The sequence below is a fragment of the Moschus berezovskii genome, chromosome 7 (assembly GCF_049115385.1).
Source record: "Moschus berezovskii isolate FMDL1 chromosome 7, NW_MosBer_1.0, whole genome shotgun sequence".
NCBI classification, from domain to species: Eukaryota; Metazoa; Chordata; class Mammalia; order Artiodactyla; family Moschidae; genus Moschus; species Moschus berezovskii.
Genome location: NC_142466.1, coordinates 75225135 through 75243362, shown reverse-complemented (window position 1 = coordinate 75243362; position 18228 = coordinate 75225135).

Genomic DNA, 18228 nt, shown 5'->3' with positions numbered 1-18228 from the left:
CAATAATTTTATACTTATTAAAATTTTCTGGGCAGAGAAAGACATATATCATATGATATCAGTTATATGTGGGATCTAAAAATGTGATACACTTGAACTTATTTATAAAACAGAAATAGATTCACACACATCTTAAACAAACTTATGGTTACCAGTCAGTCCTAGAGGACATCAGTCCTGAATGTTCATTGGAAGGACAGATGCTGAAGCTGAATCTCCAATACTTCACCTGATGCGAAAAACTGACTCATTAGAAAAGACCCTGATGCTGGGCAAGATCGAAGGCAGGAGAAGGAGACAGCAGAGAATGAGATGGTCGGATGGCATCACCGAATCAATGGACATGAGTTTGAGTAAGCTCTGAGAGTTGGTGATGGACAGAGAAGCCTAGCATGCTGCAGTCCATGGGGTCGCAAAGAGTTGGACATGACTAAGCAACTGAACAGAACTGATGGTTACCAAAGGGGAAAGGTGGGAGAGGGGATAAATTTGGAATTGGTATTAACAGACATACACTACTATATATAAAATAGATAACCAACTAGGTCCTACTGTATAGCACAGGGAACTATATTCAATGTCTTGCAATAACCTGTAATGGAAATGAATCTGAAAAAGAATATATATTCACATATATATATATGTGTGTATGACTGAATCACTTTGCTATACACTTGAAATATAGTGAGTCAACTATGCTTCAATAATTTCATTTTTCTTGGCAGATACGCAGCTGCCCAGATAATATAGCACCCAGATATACATCTAGCAAAATATTACTTGAAAATACATTACTATCCTGGACAAAATAAGAGAGAAAGAATGGGAAAACTACTCTAATATTCTTGACTGGAAAATTCAATGGACAGAGGAGCCTAGTGAGCTATAGTTTATGGGGCTGCAGAGAGTTGGACATGGCTGAATGACTGACTACACACACATACACAGTATGGAAGAAATAGTGATGTCATGCAACCAATAACACATAGAATTAAGTTTTAAAATTTCAAATCTGGTTCAAAAGGAATGCATGCATTAAAGTGTCTCTTGAAAGGGAGAATTTATATTGTAAGGTTTAATAATTTGAAACTGATAAAGTAGCTTCAGTCTTATTAACAGATTATATTACATTATACTAATAAAATTATATTAACAAAAATGTGCAAAGGTGAAAGGGAAAGAATAGAATAAATAAAAAATGTTCCCAAACTCTTGCCTGAGGGATATACAGATATAATGCTGATTCATTTTTCACTTTGATAATTAAAGATAAATAGATTTAGAAAATGCTTTTGAGAAACATCACAAACAAGTCATCAATGTAATAAGTTATATAATTTAAGAATAAAAGGCATGATAAAAACCAAGCTAAATATAAATCACACACACACAAAAATATAAATATAAATCACATAATCAAAGACATTAAGTTAAATAAAAAGGAAAAGAAACAACATAGAAAACTCCAAATGATAAAATTTTAAAAGTAAGACTGAACTTTTAATTATGGCAGTGGCTAGAACTGTAAATAATAGTTTAAATGTATTTGTTGCTGCTGTTCAGTTGCTAAGTTGTGTCCAACTCTTTGAGACCTCATAGATTGCAGCACGTGAGGCTCCTCTGTCTTTCACTATCTCCTGGGGTTTCCTCACATTCATGCCCATTGAGTTAGTGATGCTATCTAACCATCTCACCCTCTGTGGCCCCTTTCTTCTTTTGCCTTCAATCTTTCCCAGCATCAGGGTGGCCAAAGTATTTGAACTTCAGCTTCAGCACCAGTCCTTCCAATGAATGTTCGGGGTTGATTTCCTTTAAGATTGACTAGTTTGATGACCTTGCAGTCCAGGGGACTCTCAAGAGTCTTCTCCAGCACCACAATTTGAAAGCATCAATTTTTCAGTGCTCAGCCTTCTTTATGGTCCAACTTTCATATCTATACATGTGTATTAAATATATTAAACTCTTCAATTAAGTCAAAGAGTTGGAGATTGGCCCAAACAGTAAAGTAAATTGTTTCACTAAGAGAAGACTAAACAAAACTATGACAAAACTAAGTGTGAATAATGAAAAGAAATGAATAAACATATACCAAAGGAATTTTTTTCAAAAGATAGCTTTAATATTAGACAAATGAAAATTCAAGGCAAAAAAGCACATTATATAGAAATGGAATTCTGCACATAAATTTTAAGCTGTTCAGCATGTTAGTGTAAAACACATCTTTTATTTTTAGTGCTTATGAAACTTTATAAACTTTTATCATTTAATAGGCAAAAAAATTCAATAAATTTCAACAATTCCTATAGGTGATATTCTTTATTAATAATAATATATAGTAATTCTAGAAAATAATAACAAGTTTATATTTTAAAATCCATGCTGCTGCTGCTAAGTCACTTCAGCCGTGTCCGATTTTGTGCAATCCCATAGACGGCAGCCCACCAGGCTCCTCTGTCCCTGGGATTCTCCAGGCAAGAATACTGGAGTGGGTTGCCATTTCCTTCTCCAATGCATGCATGCATGCTAAGTCACTTCAGTCAATCTATGCGACCCTGTGGACAGCAGCCCACCAGGCTCCTCTGTCCACAGGTTTCTCTAGGCAAGAATCCTGGAGTGGGTTGCAGAATCCATAGTCACTCATAATTAAAAGTCATGAAAAATTCCTAATTACCTCTGTGTTCAAAGAGAAAGAAAACCATGTGATTAGAAACTATGTACAAAAGAATAGCAAAGTAAATGTTTCATGTCAAACTATGGGACATAGCCCAACCTGTATTCAAAATGAAATTGTTAATCTTAAATGTTTATTTTTTTTTTAGTTTAAAATGATGAAAATGAATTGAGTATTCAACTAAAGAAGTTAGAGGAGGAACATTTCACAAGAAAATTAAGGAGAAGGAATTAATAAAGTTTTATTTTATTTATTTTTAAATTTTTATTGAAGTATAGTTGACTTACAATGTGTCAATTTCTTCTGTAGAGCAAAGTGACTAAGTCTGAATTTATATATGAGTGTGAAGTCACTCAGTCGTGTCCGACTCTTTGTGACCCCATGGACTGTAACCCACCAGGCTCCTCTGTCCATGGAATTTTTCAGGCAAGAATATTGGAGTGGGTTGCCATTTCCTTCTCCAGGGGATTTTCCCAACCCAGGGATCAAACCTGGGTCTCCCACACTGCAGGCAGACACTTTACTATCTGAGCCACCCTGGAAGCCTCTCTCTCTCTATATATATATATTCTTTTCATATTCTTTTTCATTGTCACGGGATATTGAATATAGTTAGTTCCCTGTGCTATACAGTAAGACCTTGTTGTTTATCTAAACACTATTTAAAATAGCCAAGATATGGAAACAATCTACATGCCCATCAACAGATAATTGTGTAAGACGATACCCAAAGGAATAAAGATTTTTTAAACTACTGAATTCAAAAAAACAGAGGAATTCAATATAATAGGGTATCTTCTTTTCTTTACATCATATTGCTTCTATACAAATAAATAATGCAAACATTTATTAGAGAATTACCTAGCTTATTTTCAGTGTGCTAACATTAAAATAAAAGAGAAATAGAAAGAGCAGAGGATACATCATTAAATTGGGTTTCGACCAACATCCAGACTCAAACAATGCTGGGAAGTCCCATGTCACAGCACAGCTGGAGTCCCAACTGGGAGAAGGTCCCTGGCAGCATGTCTGTTCCATGGGTGAGACTCCGAAGATTACAGTTTGGGGTCCCACTTATAATCCCAGGACACAAACTGGAATCATCATAAATCTGTGAGAGTTGCAGCTCTTGTTTCATGTTAATGCTGTTGGTTTTATTGTGTGAAACTTGGAATGTTGTTAAACCTGGGTCTTTGCTGGCCAGGCCCCTTCCACGGGCTCAACAATCTTAACACTTGTCCCCCATCTAATCTAAGATTCCAGTGTCATAAGGCTTGCATTCAGCAGGTTGTCACAATCAGGGCAGTGTCCAGGCAGGTTAAAAGCAAGGTCAGAGGCCTGCTCTGCTTTGTCTCTGGAGCCTGAATAAGACTATTTAATTTCCCTATCAGAAGGGTGAGCTTCCACTAGGAATTTAAGAAACACAGTTTGGCTGAAAGTAAATCAGAATCCACTGTACTATTTGTAGTACAACAGAACACTGGTCGGGGAAGGCAATGGCAAGCCACTCCAGTACTCTTGCCTGGAAAATCCCATGGATGGAGAAGCCTGGTAGGCTGCAGTCCGTCGGACATGACTGAGCGACTTCACTTTCACTTTTCACTTTCACACATTGGAGAAGGAAATGGCAACCCACTCCGGTGTTCTTGCCTGGAGAATCCCAGGGACAGGGGAGCCTGGTGGGCTTCCGTCTATGGGGTCACACAGAGTCAGACACGACTGAGGTGACTTAGCAGCAGCAGAACACTGGTCTAGGATCCCCAAATGAATGTACATGCTGTCACCTCCCAGCCTTACCTCTCTGCTACTTGGTCTTAACAAGTAACCTTGTCAAATAAAAATAATACTACAGCAAGCAATTATACACAGTATAATCATGGTGATAAAACAGTTATTGTGCCTTCTTTTTGCCAATTTATCTTTTACCTTACTTGCTGCCGTGTACAATACTGGGTCACCTGAAAAGCAGACTGAGAACATTCATAGAACAAGAGCAAAGGAAGGGCACCCCAAATCATTGGTTGGTGAAGATTTAGACATATGATATTTCAGAAGAGTTATCAGAGTAGTCATCAGATTTGTGTTGGGCTTCCTTGGACTTGTATTAGTTTAGTATTGGCTTTACTGAGTTCAGTTCAGTTCAGTTCAGTTTAGTCGCTCAGTCGTGTCCGACTCTCCGCGAACCCATGAATCACAGCACGCGAGGCCTCCCTGTCCATCATGGTTTTAGTTCCTAAGACACCTAAAGATTTTCACTGGGCTCTCTCCACAAGCTTTATCTCACATCGCTCCATGTAGCAAAGATGATAGGTTCTCTGGAGGCACAGAACTCTTGCCTTACATCCTAGCTCCACCAGTTTCAAGTTGTATGACTTTGACAATGTTTCCTCTTGATTAAATGGAGTCTCTGGCTGATATTCTCAACAGCAAATAGGCGTAGGTTTCCTCTGAGAGTTTCAGTCGGTTCAGTTTAGTCGCTCAGTCGTGTCCAACTCTTTGCGACCCCATGAATCACAGCACGCCAGGCCTCCCTGTCCATCGCCAACTCCCGGAGTTCACTCAAACTCATGTCCATCGAGTCGGTGATGCCATCCAGCCATCTCATTCTCTGTCATCCCCTTCTCCTCCCGCCCCCAATTTTTCCCAGCATCAGAGTCTTTTTCAGTGAGTCAACTCTTCGTATGAGGTGGCCGAAGTATTGGAGTTTCAGCTTTAGCATCAGTCCTTCCAATGAACACCCAGGACTGATCTCCTTTAGAATGGACTGGTTGGATCTCCTTGCAGTCCAAGGGACTCTCAAGAATCTTCTCCAGAACAATTAATGTGAAGTGCTTGGTAGAGAGCAGGAATCTGGTACATGTTCATTTCTTTTCCATTGATGGGTGCAACCTTCTGTGTGCTAGGCATGCCCCTCATTTTGTGGGAAAGATAAGGACCATGCTCCCAAGGATAAGGAGTTCTTAACCAGCCTCGATACTCCCCACAAAACTAAGAACACTGTCTTCTTACCATGCTTCACTCACCTTTGTCCTCATCTTTCTGGTTTTGTTAGCTCTAATGACCCAGCAGAGGACTGACTCCTGTAAAGTTCTAGTGAGAACAAAGATTTAGTAGTAGCAGTGTTAGTAGCTCAGTCATGTCCAACTCTTTGTGACACCATGGACTGTAGCACACCAGGCTCCCCTGTCCTTGGAATTCCCCAGGCAAGAATACTGGAGTGGGTTGCCATTCCCTTCTCCAGGGATATTCCCAACCCAGGGATCAAACCCAGGTCTCCTGCTTTGCAGGCAGATTCTTTACCACCTTAGACACCAAGGAAGCCCCTGAGAATAAAAATTTGGAATCCTGACAAACCTCAATTAACAAGGGTAATTTCTGGCATATCCCTTGTCTTCTGCCCCTTACAACAGCACAGAAATATGGAACTTTCACCTCCTGCTTCTTCCCTCTACCACCTTCCAAGTGTTCCTGGACCACAGGTCCCTCAGCCTCACAAACAGTTTAGGTCAATCACCACATCCACCATCCAGAGGACATTCCAGCCTCTCCCGGGGCGTGAGACCCTTAAATCATTAAAACCGTTCAATGTTTTTCAAAATGAAAACACGTCCTCCCTTTTGAACGTTTCTAGCTATCAAAAATATCTGAAAGATGCTCTTATGATCCCCCTCCAAAAATTCTTAGATGACATTTTTGTAAAAAAATTTGTTTTCTACTTTCAACTCTCTCAATTCTTAATATCCACAGATTCGGACAAGTATATATGGTGGATATAAGAGAGGGAACAGGACTGATTGACAAATCCCAGCATTTGCCTAGAATTTTCCTTTCTGGAGCAAGCAGGCTTGGGCCTTTTCTATTATGATGAGTTTTCTCCAAGATTAGAAATAGATTTCTAATAGGCCCTTGTGTATCTGAATCTCCTTGATGGATACAGCCGAACTCCATTGTTCTGTTCACTGATGCCACAAACCTGTTCTCTTGAGGCCTTCTTGGCAAACTCAACCTCAATGGGCAAGTTTTCCTATATGGAGCCTTAGGAATCTCTTAGAAAACTGTGAATATTTTATATTGAAAAATAGAAGACAGAAAGACAAAAGGGAACACAAAGTGTGGAATTTAGTAAATCATTATCAGCACCTATTATTAACAGTAGCCATGTCGATAAATAGAATATTATCAGGCCCATGCCTCATAAAATAACCCATCCACCCTGCTAAAGGCAGCCATTATCCCAACTTTTATGATAATCACTTCTTTACTTTACTTTATATTCTATATTAGTTTCCTAGAGCTGTCATAACAAATTACTGCAAACTAGATGGCTTAAAACAAGAGAAATTTATTTTCTCACAGATCTGAGGACTAGAAATTTGAAGTCAAGGTGTTGGCACGGTCATACTCTTTCTGAAAGCTCCAGGGAAATTTTTTTCCTTTACTGTTCCTAGCATCTGGTGGCTCCAGGCAATTTTGGCATTCCTTAGATTGTAGACGTATCACTTTAATTTCTTCCTGTCTTCACACAGCATCCTCCCTATGTGTCTCCATGTGGCCTTCTTATAAGGACATTCATCACTGAATTTTGGCTTGCCCTAATGCAGGATGACCTCATCTTATCTTAATTACATCTTCAAAGACTCTGTTTCAAAAAAAATGTGACATTTCTAGGTGTCAGGAGAACATGACTTCTGGGACATCACTATTTGACCCAGTACATATTCTTAGCACTTAAATACATGCATTCCAAAGTACTCTAGCTTCATTTTCCCTGATTTTGAACTTTATTAAATGGTATAACATATACACACTATTATATATCAATTAGATAACCAACAAGGACCTACTGGATAGCACAGAGAACTACACTCAAATTTTTGTAACAACCTAGAAAGGAAAAGAATCTGAGAAATAATATACATAACTGAATCACAGTGCCACACACCTGAAACTAATACAATATTGTAGATCAAATATATTTCAATTTTAAAAAGCACAAATTAGAAAGAAACATAAGAAGACCTCAATAAAAGGACCTCATTCAATCTATCAGTATTTTTGTTAATTATATATATATATATATATATATAGTGGTATTGCTGAATCTTTACAGTCGTCGTTGCAACCCCATGAACTGTACAGTCCATGGAATTCTCCAGACCAGAATACTGGAGTGGGCAGCCTTTCCCTTCTCCAAGGGATCTTTCAAACCCAGGGATTGAACCCAGTTCTCCCACAAGCAGGTGGATTCTTTACCAGCTGAACCACCAGGGAAGCCCTAATAAGAGATAGGTAAGCCTTTAAAGGATTTCCCTGGTGGCTCAGAGGTTAAAGCGTCTGCCTCCAATGTGGGAGACCCGGGTTCGATCCCAGGGTCGGGAAGATCCCCGGGAGAAGGAAACGGTAACCCACTCCAGTATTCTTGCCTGGAGAATCCCATGGACAGAGAAGCCTGGTAGGCTACAGTCCACGGGGTCGCATAGAGTCGGACACGACTGAGCAACGGAACGGAAGCCTTATAAAAACTTAAATTTTCACATTTGTAAATGGGAAAATATATTTATTATGCTACCTAGTTTTTGAGACTCTAATGAAGCAATGTACATGTAAGTACATTATAAATTATTGTGGACTTTACAAGTTAAATTAGAAAAATGGGGGTGGGGTTTCCTAGCAGTTCAGTGGTAAAGAATTCACCTGCCACTGCAAGAGACACAAATTTGATCCCTGGTCAAAGAAGATCCCACATGTCTAGGAGCAACTAAGCCCATATGCCACAACTATTGAGCCTGTGCTCTAGAGTCCAGAATCCCAATTACTGAGACCAGGTACTGCAACTACTGAGGCCCCTGTGCTCCAGAGCCTGTACTCCACAACAAGAGAAGCCACTGCAATTAAAAGCCCATTCACCACAACTAGAGAGTAACTCCCACTCCCCTGCAACTAGAGAAAAGCCCATATAGCAGTGAAGGTCAGGCATAGACCTAAATACATACATAAATAAAATTGTTTTTAAAACACATTTATAAAAAAATAATAAAATGAAAATTAAAAAAATAATATCATACAGTATGTATTCTTTTGCACCTGGTTTCTTTGAATCAACATTAAGTTTATGTTATTTAACTATCAGTATCAGTTCAGCTGTTCAGTCATGTCTGGCTCTTTGCAACCCCACGCACTGCAGCACACCAGGTCTCACTGTCCTTCACCATCTCCCAGAGCTTGCTCAAACTTATGTCCATTGAGTCGGTTATGCCATCCAATCATCTTGTCCTCTGTCATCCCCTCCTCCTCCTGCCTTCAATCTTTCCCAGCATCAGGGTCTTTCCTGATAAGTTGGCTCTTCACATCTGGTGCCCAATGTTTTGGAGCTTCAGCTTCAGCATCAGTCCTTCCAATGAATATTCAGGATGATTTCCTTTAGGATGAACTGGTTGGGTTTCCTTGCTGTCCAAGAGACTCTCAAGAGTCTTCTCCAACACCACAGTTTGAAAGCATCAATTCTTTGGCATTTCGCCTTCTTTATGGTCCAACTTTCACATCCATACATGACTACCGGAAAAACCACAGCTCTGACTATACAGGCCTTTGTGGGCAAAGTGATGTCTCTGCTTTTTAATATGCTATCTAGGTTTGTCATAGCTTTTCTTTCAAGGAGCAAGTGTCTTTTAATTTTGTGACTGCAGTTACCATCTGCAGTGATTGTGGAGCCCAAACAAATAAAGTCTCTCACTGTTTCCATTGTTTCCCCATCTATTTGCCGATGCCGTGATCTTACCTTTTGAATACTGAGTCTTAAGCCAGCTTTTTCACTCTCCTCACATTCATCACGAGGCTTTTTAGTTCCTCTTCACTTTCTTCCATAATGATGGTGTCATCTGCATGTCTGAGGTTATTGATATTTCTCCTGGCAATCTTGATTCCAGCTGTGCTTCATCCAGCCTGGCATTTCACATGATGTTCTCTGCATATAAGTTAAATAAGCAGGGTAACAATATACAGCCTTGACATACTCCTTTCCCAATTTGGAAGCAGTCTATTGTTCCAAGTTCGGTTCTAACTGTGGCTTCTTGACCTGCATACAGATTTCTCAGGGGCAGGTCAGGTGGTCTGGTATGCCGATCTCTTGAAGAATTTTCCATTTTGTTGTGATCCACACAGTCAAAGGTTTTAACATAGTCAATAAAGCAGCTGTAAATATTTTTTCTGGAATTCTTTTGCTTTTTCTATGATCCAATGGATATTGGCAATTTGATCTCTGGTTTCTCTGCCTTTTCTAAATCCAGGTTGTACATCTGGAAGTTCTTGTTTCACATACTGTTGAAGCCTAGCTGGAGGATTTTGAGCGTTACCTTGCTGGCATGTGAAATGAGTGAATTGTGCTATAGTTTGAACATTCTTTGGCATTGCCCTTCTTTGGAATTGGAATGAAAACCAACATTTTTCAGTCCTGTGGCCACTTCTGATCTTTCCAAATTTTCTGGCATATTGAGTGTAGCACTTTAACAGCATCATCCTTGAGGATTTGAAGTAGCTCAGCTGGAATTCCATCACCTTCACTATCTTTGTTCAGAGTGATGTCTCCTCAGGCCCGCTTGACTTTGCAGTCCAGGATGTCTGGCTCTAGGTGAGTGATCACATCATTGTGGTTATCCAGGTCATTAAGATCTTTTTTTGTATAGTTCTTCTGTGTACTCTTATAGGGTATTCTTACAGGGATTCTCTGGTGACTCAGATAGTAAAGAATATGCATGCAATGTGGGAGACCCGGGTTCAATCCCTGGGTCAGGAAGATCCCCTGGAGAAGAAAATGGCAAAGGCTACAGTCCATGGGGTCACAAAGAGTAGGACATGTCTGAGTGGCTCACACTTTTCTCTGTATTCTTGCCATCTCTTCTTAATATCTTCTGCTTCTATTAGGTCCATACCATTTCTGTCCTTTATTGTGCCCATCTTTGCATGAAATGTTCCCTTTGGTATCTCTAGTTTTCTTGAAGAGTTCTCTAGTCTTTCCTATTCTATTGTTTTCCTCTATTTCTTTGCATTTTTCACTTTGTTAGGCTTTCTTACCTGTCCTTGCTGTTCTTTAGAGCTCTGCATTCAGATGGATACATCTTTCCTTTTCTCCTTTATCTTTCACTTCTCTTCTCAGCTATTTGTAAGGTCTCAGATAACCACTTTGCCTTTTTGGATTTTTTTACTTGGGGATGGTTTTGATCAGTGCCTCCTATATAATATTGCAAAACTCCGTTCGAAGCTCTTTAGGCACTCTGTCTATCAGGTCTAATTCCTTGAATCTATTTGTCACTTCCACTATATAATCATAAGGGATTTGATTTAGGTCATGCCTGAATGGCCTAGTGGCTTTCTCTACTTTCTTCAATTTTAGTCTGAATTTTGCAATAAAGAGTTCATGGTCTATGCCACAATCAGCTCCCAGTCTTGCTTTTGCTGTCTGTATAGAGCTTCTCCATCTTTTGCTAAAACTATGATCAACCTGATTTCAGTTGACCACCTGGTGATGGTCATTATATATGCTATTATATTTATCTCTAATAGAACATATGAACAAAATATACTCATTTTCATTGCTGCATGATATTCCATTATATGACTATCCCTTATTTATCAATTTTACTCCTAATAGCCATTTATGTTTTTTAGGTTTGGGTTTATTATCAATATGTGCTACATACATTCTTGTCCATGCCTCCAAGTAAATATGTCTATGCATATATGTTGAATACATACTTGTAGTGGGATTCCTCAGCAGCTCAGCAACACAGAATCCATGTGCAATGCAGGAGATGCTGGTTCAATCTCTGGGTCAGGAAGATCCACTGGAGGAGGGCAGCAGTTCAGTTCAGTTCAGTCACTCAGTCGTATCCGACTCTCTGCGACCCCATGGATCACAGCATGCCAGGCCTCCCTGTCCATCACCAACTCCCGGAGTACACTCAAACTCATGTCCACAGAGTCGGTGATGCCATCCAGCCATCTCATTCTCCGTCGTCCCCTTCTCCTCCCGCCCCCAACCTTTCCCAGCATCAGAGTCTTTTCCAGTGAGTCAACTCGTCGCATGAGGTGGCCAAAGTATTGCAGTTTCAGCTTTAGCATCAGTCCTTCCAATGAACACCCAGGATTGATCTCCTTTAGAATGGACTGGTTGGATCTCCTTGCAGTCCAAGGGACTCTAAAGAGTCTTCTCCAACACCACAGTTCAAAAGCATCAATTCTTCGGTGATCAGCTTTCTTCACAGTCCAACTCTCACATCCATACATGACCACTGGAAAAACCATAGCCTTGACTAGATGGACCTTTGTTGGCAAAGTAATGTCTCTGCTTTTTAATATGCTATCTAGGTTGGTCATAACTTTCCTTCCAAGGAGTAAGCGTCTTTTAATTTCATGGCTGCAGTCAGCATCTGCAGTGATTTTGGAGCCCAGAAAAATAAAGTCTGACACTGTTTCCACTGTTTTTCCATCTATTTCCCATGAAGTGATGGGACCAGATGCCATGATCTTTGTTTTCTGAATGTCGAGATTCAAGCCAACCTTTTCACTCTCCTCTTTCACTTTCATCAAGAGGCTTTTGAGTTCCTCTTCACTTTCTGCCATAAGGGTAGTGTCATCTGCATATCTGAGTTTATTGATATTTCTCCCAGCAATCTTGATTCCAGCTTGTGCTTCTTCCAGCCCAGCATTCCTCATGATGTACTCTGCATATAAGTTAAATAAGCAAGGTGACAATATATAGCCTTGACGTACTCCTTTTCCTATTTGGAACCAGTCTGTTATTCCATGTCCAGTTCTGACTGTTGCTTCCTGATCTGCATACTGGTTTCTCAAGAGGCAGGTCAGGTGGTCTGGTATTCCCATCTCTTTCAGAATTTTCCACAGTTTATTGTGATCTACACAGTCAAAGGTTTTGGCATAGTCAATGAAACAGAATTAGATGTTTTTCTGAAACTCTCTTGCTTTCTCCATGATCCAGTGGATGTTGGCAATTTGATCTCTGGTGCCTCTGCCTTTTCTGAAACCTGCTTGAACATCTGGGAGTTCACGGTTCACATAGTGCTGAAGCCTGGCTTGGAGAATTTTGAGCATGACTTTACTAGCGTGTGAGATGAGTGCAATTGTGCGGTAGTTTGAGCATTCTTTGGCATTGCCTTTATTTGGGATTAGAATGAAAACTGACCTTTTCCAGTCCTGTGGCCACTGCTGAGTTTTCCAAATCTGCTGGCATATTGAGTGCAGCACTTTCACAGCATCCTCTTTCAGGATTTGAAATAGCTCAATTGGAATTCCATCACCTCTACTAGCTTTGTTCGTAGTGATGCTTTCTAAGGCCAACTTGACTTCACATTCCAAGATGTCCAGCTCTAGGTGAGTGATCACACCATCGTGATTATCTTGGTCATGAAGATCTTTTTTGTACAGTTCTTCTGTGTATTCTTGCCACTTCTTCTTAATATCTTCTGCTTCTGTTAGGTCCATACCATTTCTGTCCTTTTTTGGAGCCCAGAAAAATAAAGTCTGTTCATCTTTGCATGAAATGTCCCCTTGGTATCTCTAATTTTCTTGAAGAGATCTCTTGTCTTTCCTATCCTGTCGATTTCCTCTATTTCTTTGCATTGATCGCTGAGGAAGGCTTTCTTATCTCTCCTTGCTATTCTTTGGAACTCTGCATTCAGATGCTTATATCTTTCCTTTTATCCTTTGCTTTTCACTTCTCTTCTTTTCACAGCTATTTGTTCAGCCTTCTCAGACAGCCATTTTGCTTTTATGCCTTTCTTTTCCATGGGAATGGTCTTGATCCCTATCTTCTGTACAGTGTCATGAACCTCCGTCCATAGTTCATTGGGCACTTTATCTATCAGATCTAGTCCCTTAAATCTATTTCTCACTTCCACTGTATAATCATAAGGGATTTGATTTAGGTCATATCTGAATGGGACTGTGAAGAAAGCTGATCGCCGAAGAATCGATGCTTTTGAACTGTGGTGTTGGAGAAGACTCTTGAGAGTCCCTTATACTGCAAGGAGATCCAACCAGTCCATTCTAAAGGAGATCAATCCTGGGTGTTCATTGGAGGGACTGATGCTAAAGCTGAAACTGCAATACTTTGGCCACCTCATGCGACGAGTTGACTCACTGGAAAAGACTCTGATGCTGGGAAAGGTTGGGGGCGGGAGGAGAAGGGGACGATGGAGAATGAGATGGCTGGATGGCATCACTGACTCTGTGGACATGAGTTTGAGTGTACTCCGGGAGTTGGTGATGGACAGGGAGGCCTGGCGTGCTGTGATTCATGGGGTCGCGGAGAGTCGGACACGACTGAGCGACTGAACTGAACTGAACTGAACTGAATGGTCTAGGGGACCTACTTTCTTCATTTAAGTCTGAATTTGGCAATAAGGAGTTCATGATCTGAGTCACAGTCAGCCCCTGGTCTTGTTTTTGCTAACTGTATAGAGCTTCGCCATCTTTGGCTGCAAAGAATATAATCAATCTGATTTTGGTGTTGACCATCTTTTGATGTCCATGTGTAGAGTCTTCTCTTGTGTTGTTGGAAGAGGGTGTTTTCTATGACCAGTGCGCTCTCTTGGCAAAACTCTATTAGCCCTTGCCCTGCTTCATTCCATGCTCCAAGGCCATATTTGCCTGTTACTCCAGGTGTTTCTTGAATTCCTACTTTCGCATTCCAGTCCCCTATAATGAAAAGGATATCTTTTGTGGGTGTTAGTTCTAAAAGGTCTTGTAGGTCTTCATAGAACCATTCAACTTCAGCTTCTTCAGCGTTACTTGTTGGGGCATAGGATTGGATTACTGTAATATTGAATGGTTTGCCTTGGAAACGAACAGAGATCATTCTATCGTTTTTGAGATTGCATCCAAGTACTGCATTTCAGACTCTTTTGTTGACCATGATGGCTATTCCATTTCTTCTAAGGGATTCCTGCCCACAGTAGTAGATATAATGGTCATCTGAGTTAAATTCTCCCATTCCAGTCCATTTTAGTTCACTGATTCCTAGAATGTCTACGTTCACTCTTGTCATCTCGTGTTTGACCACTTGCAATTTGCTTTGATTCATGGACCTAACGTTCCAGGTTCCTATGCAATATTGCTCTTTACAGCATCGGACCTTGCTTCTATCACCAGTCACAGCCACAACTGGGTATTGTTTTTGCTTTGGCTCCATCCCTTCATTCTTTCTGGAGTTATTTCTCCACTGATCTCCAGTAGCATATTGGGCACCTAACGACCTGGGGAGTTCCTCATTCAGCAGTATCCTATCATTTTACCTTTTCATACTGTTCATAGGGTTCTCAAGGCAAGTATACTGAAGTGGTTTGCCATTCCCTTTTCCAGTGGACCACATTCTGTCAGAGCTCTCCACCATGACCCGCCCGTCTTGGGTGGCCCCACAGGGCATGGCTTAGTTTCACTGAGTTAGAGAAGGCTGTGGTCCGTGTGATCAGATCGACTAGTTTTCTGTGATTATGATTTCAGTGTGTCTGCCCTCTGATGCCCTCTTGGAATACCTACCGTCTTATTTGGGTTTCTCTTACCTTGGTCATGGGGTATCTCTTCACGGCTGTTCCAGCAAGGCACAACCACTACTCCTTCCCTTGGACGAGGGGTATCTCCTCACGGCCGCCCCTCATTAGGATTAGCATTCCCAAATACACGTTATTTTGTTTGGGTAAAGGTCTTTATGTTAAAGGTCTTGAGATGAGGAAGTCATTCTGAAATCTCTACATAGACCTTGAAAGCAATCTACCACAAGCATCCTTAGAAAGGAGGGATGAAGGGAGGTTGACACAGACAGAAGAGGAAGAGGCAATATGATCGTGTTGGTGGAAATTGGAGTGATGTAGCTGGAAGTAAAGGAATGCCAACAGCACCAGAAGCTGACAAAGTCAAGGGACCAATTATCTCCTAGAGCTTCCAGAGGGAATGCGTCCTGTTGTCCTTGATTTTGGCTGTGTAATACTGATTTCTGACCTTTTGAAATATGAGAGAATAAATTTATTTTGTATTAATCCACAAAACTTGCCAATAAAGGTCCTTATAGTCAAGGCTATGGTCTTTCCAGTAGTCACGTACAGTTGTGAGAGTTGGACCATAAAGAAGGTAGAGTGCTGAAGAATTGATGATTGTGAATTGTGGTGCTGGAGAAGACTCTTGAGAGTGCCTTGGACTGCAAGGAGATCAGAACAGTCAATTTAAAAGGAAATCAACCCTGAATATTCAATGGGAGAATTGATGCTGAAGCTGAAGCTCCAACACTTTGGCCACCTGATTAAAAACAGTCAACTTATTGGAAAAGACCCTGATGCTGGGAAAGAATGAAGGCAGAAGGAGAAGAGGGTGACAGAGGATGACATGGTTGGATGGCATCACTGATGCAATGGACATGAACTTGGGCAAACTCCGGGAAATGGTGAGGGACAGGGGAGTCTGGCATGGTGCCGCAGTCCATGGGGTGGAGAGGAGTTGGACATGACTTGGTGACTGAACAATCAAGTTTGTGATAATTTTGTGGTTACAGCAGAAGAGGACATAATATAATACCCAAAATAGAATTGTTTAGGCACAGGTATGCCTATTTTCAAAGTTGGCATATTAACACTAACAGTTTTCTTAAATGGTTGTAGTACTTTGTACCATCAATATAGAGAAATCTCTGCTACCCCATGTCCTGGAATTGGAACAAAGGCCCTAAGATGCAATTAAATTATTCTGTGCAAGCTGCAAAGATTTCAAGCCAAAGGCACCTGCTCAGCATTTCATCTACATCTTTCAGGATGATTACCTGTTGTGGGAATGAGAGTTCTAGTTGGATTAGTGAGCTTTCTAGTATTAGACTTCTGAGACTAGATAATCTATCTTGTCTGGAGTTTGGAATTGAATAGGCCCAGGAGAGACAGGGCTGGCATCTAGAGTGCAAATCCAGTTCACAACTTTAGACAAAGATGGAATTCAAGAATTATTCTTTATTAATTTAGGAGGTAAACTATGTTTTCTCAGCACAAAAGGAAAGATAGGATCTCTTAATTACTGGGGCTCAGGTAGCCAGTAGCTTCCTCTTTTTGGGGTACATTGAAATGACTAGATATATATTTATCAAGGAGAACCAGAGGGCCTAGGAATAAAATACCCAGTCAGGAAAAGGCCAACTTACAAAATCGATGCCACACATTTCGTTTGTTCTGTATTTTAGAAGATGCAAGTAACAGGATGGGAAAAGCTCAGGGACACAATTCCTTCTCCCAGAGAAAATATCATACATTAGAAGGAAGCAACTGTTACAGGTGGTTTGGTCAGGATATGGCAGGGAAAGGAAACAGACATGGGAAAAGGCATTAAGATAGAAGGTAATGAGGACTTTGAGAGAGAGATTCCATAGGAGAGCTTTTGGGTGGCAGGGCTTTAGCTTCAGAAACAGCAGAGGAACTGGGCATACATGTAAGGAGGGATAATAGATCAAGGTAGAAATGAGCCAGAATGAAACTTTCCAAAAGCAAGGGTTCAAATTCTAGATAAGCAGATGCTGCCCCCAAAATGATGATACATCAGGAAGATGGTCAAAGGAGAAAAGATCAAGCATGAGGTTTGCAGGGACTCAGAGGTCCAAGACACTAATAGAACTTGGCCAGGCAATTCTTGAGCCTCTCTGGGATCTGCAACGTAGCTTGCCAGAGAAGTTATTGAGGTGATAGAACGGTGGTATAAGAAAAGTGTAGATTTTAGAAATAGACAGACCTGAGCACAGATCTCAGTTCTATTGTGTATGACCATGTGCAACTATGTGTGACCATGTGCAAGTGAGTCAGCCTTTCTAAGCTTCAGTTCCTCATTTGTAATTCAGGAACAATGATATCATAGGTTTGTTATTATGATTAAATGAGACAAGGAATGCGGAGAGAGTCTCATGGTGGCTTAATAAATGCTAAAAATCCTCCTCTGCACCACCTCTTTCTCTGCCCAGCTTCCTCCTTGGTCATAATGAAACAAACTCCTGGGACCTGTGAAGGTTAAGGCTTGGTGGGCAGGAAAATACCCACTATTTGACCTGGAAACACCAGTTTTCAAATCCGTACCAGCCAGATTAATTTCAAACCTCATGCCCAAAAGACTGAGAATTCTGGTTTATTTTTTCTCTTGTGCTAATCAGAATAAATTTATAAATTTGCTGACAATGAATGAAATCAAAAGATGGAGGGCTATATTGAACCATGCAACACAGGCAGTGAGGACAAGAAAGGCAGGATCTGACACTGGATAAATCAGGAGGAGCTTTAAAAGTCTTCTTTGAAAACACCAAGTCGTGCCTAGAGAGATGTGATGAACATTAAAGTAGAATGGTACAGAACTGAGGACCTCACTGGGTGACCCAGGGACCACAATTAATGAGAAGACCATGAAGACAGGATGCCTCCAACTGTCCAACTGGGAAAGGTTTTTCCAGACGAAGGGCAATTGCTTTCTTCTTAGTCATATATGCCTCCAACAGGACCTGGTTATTCTACAACTTTTGAGAGTAAATC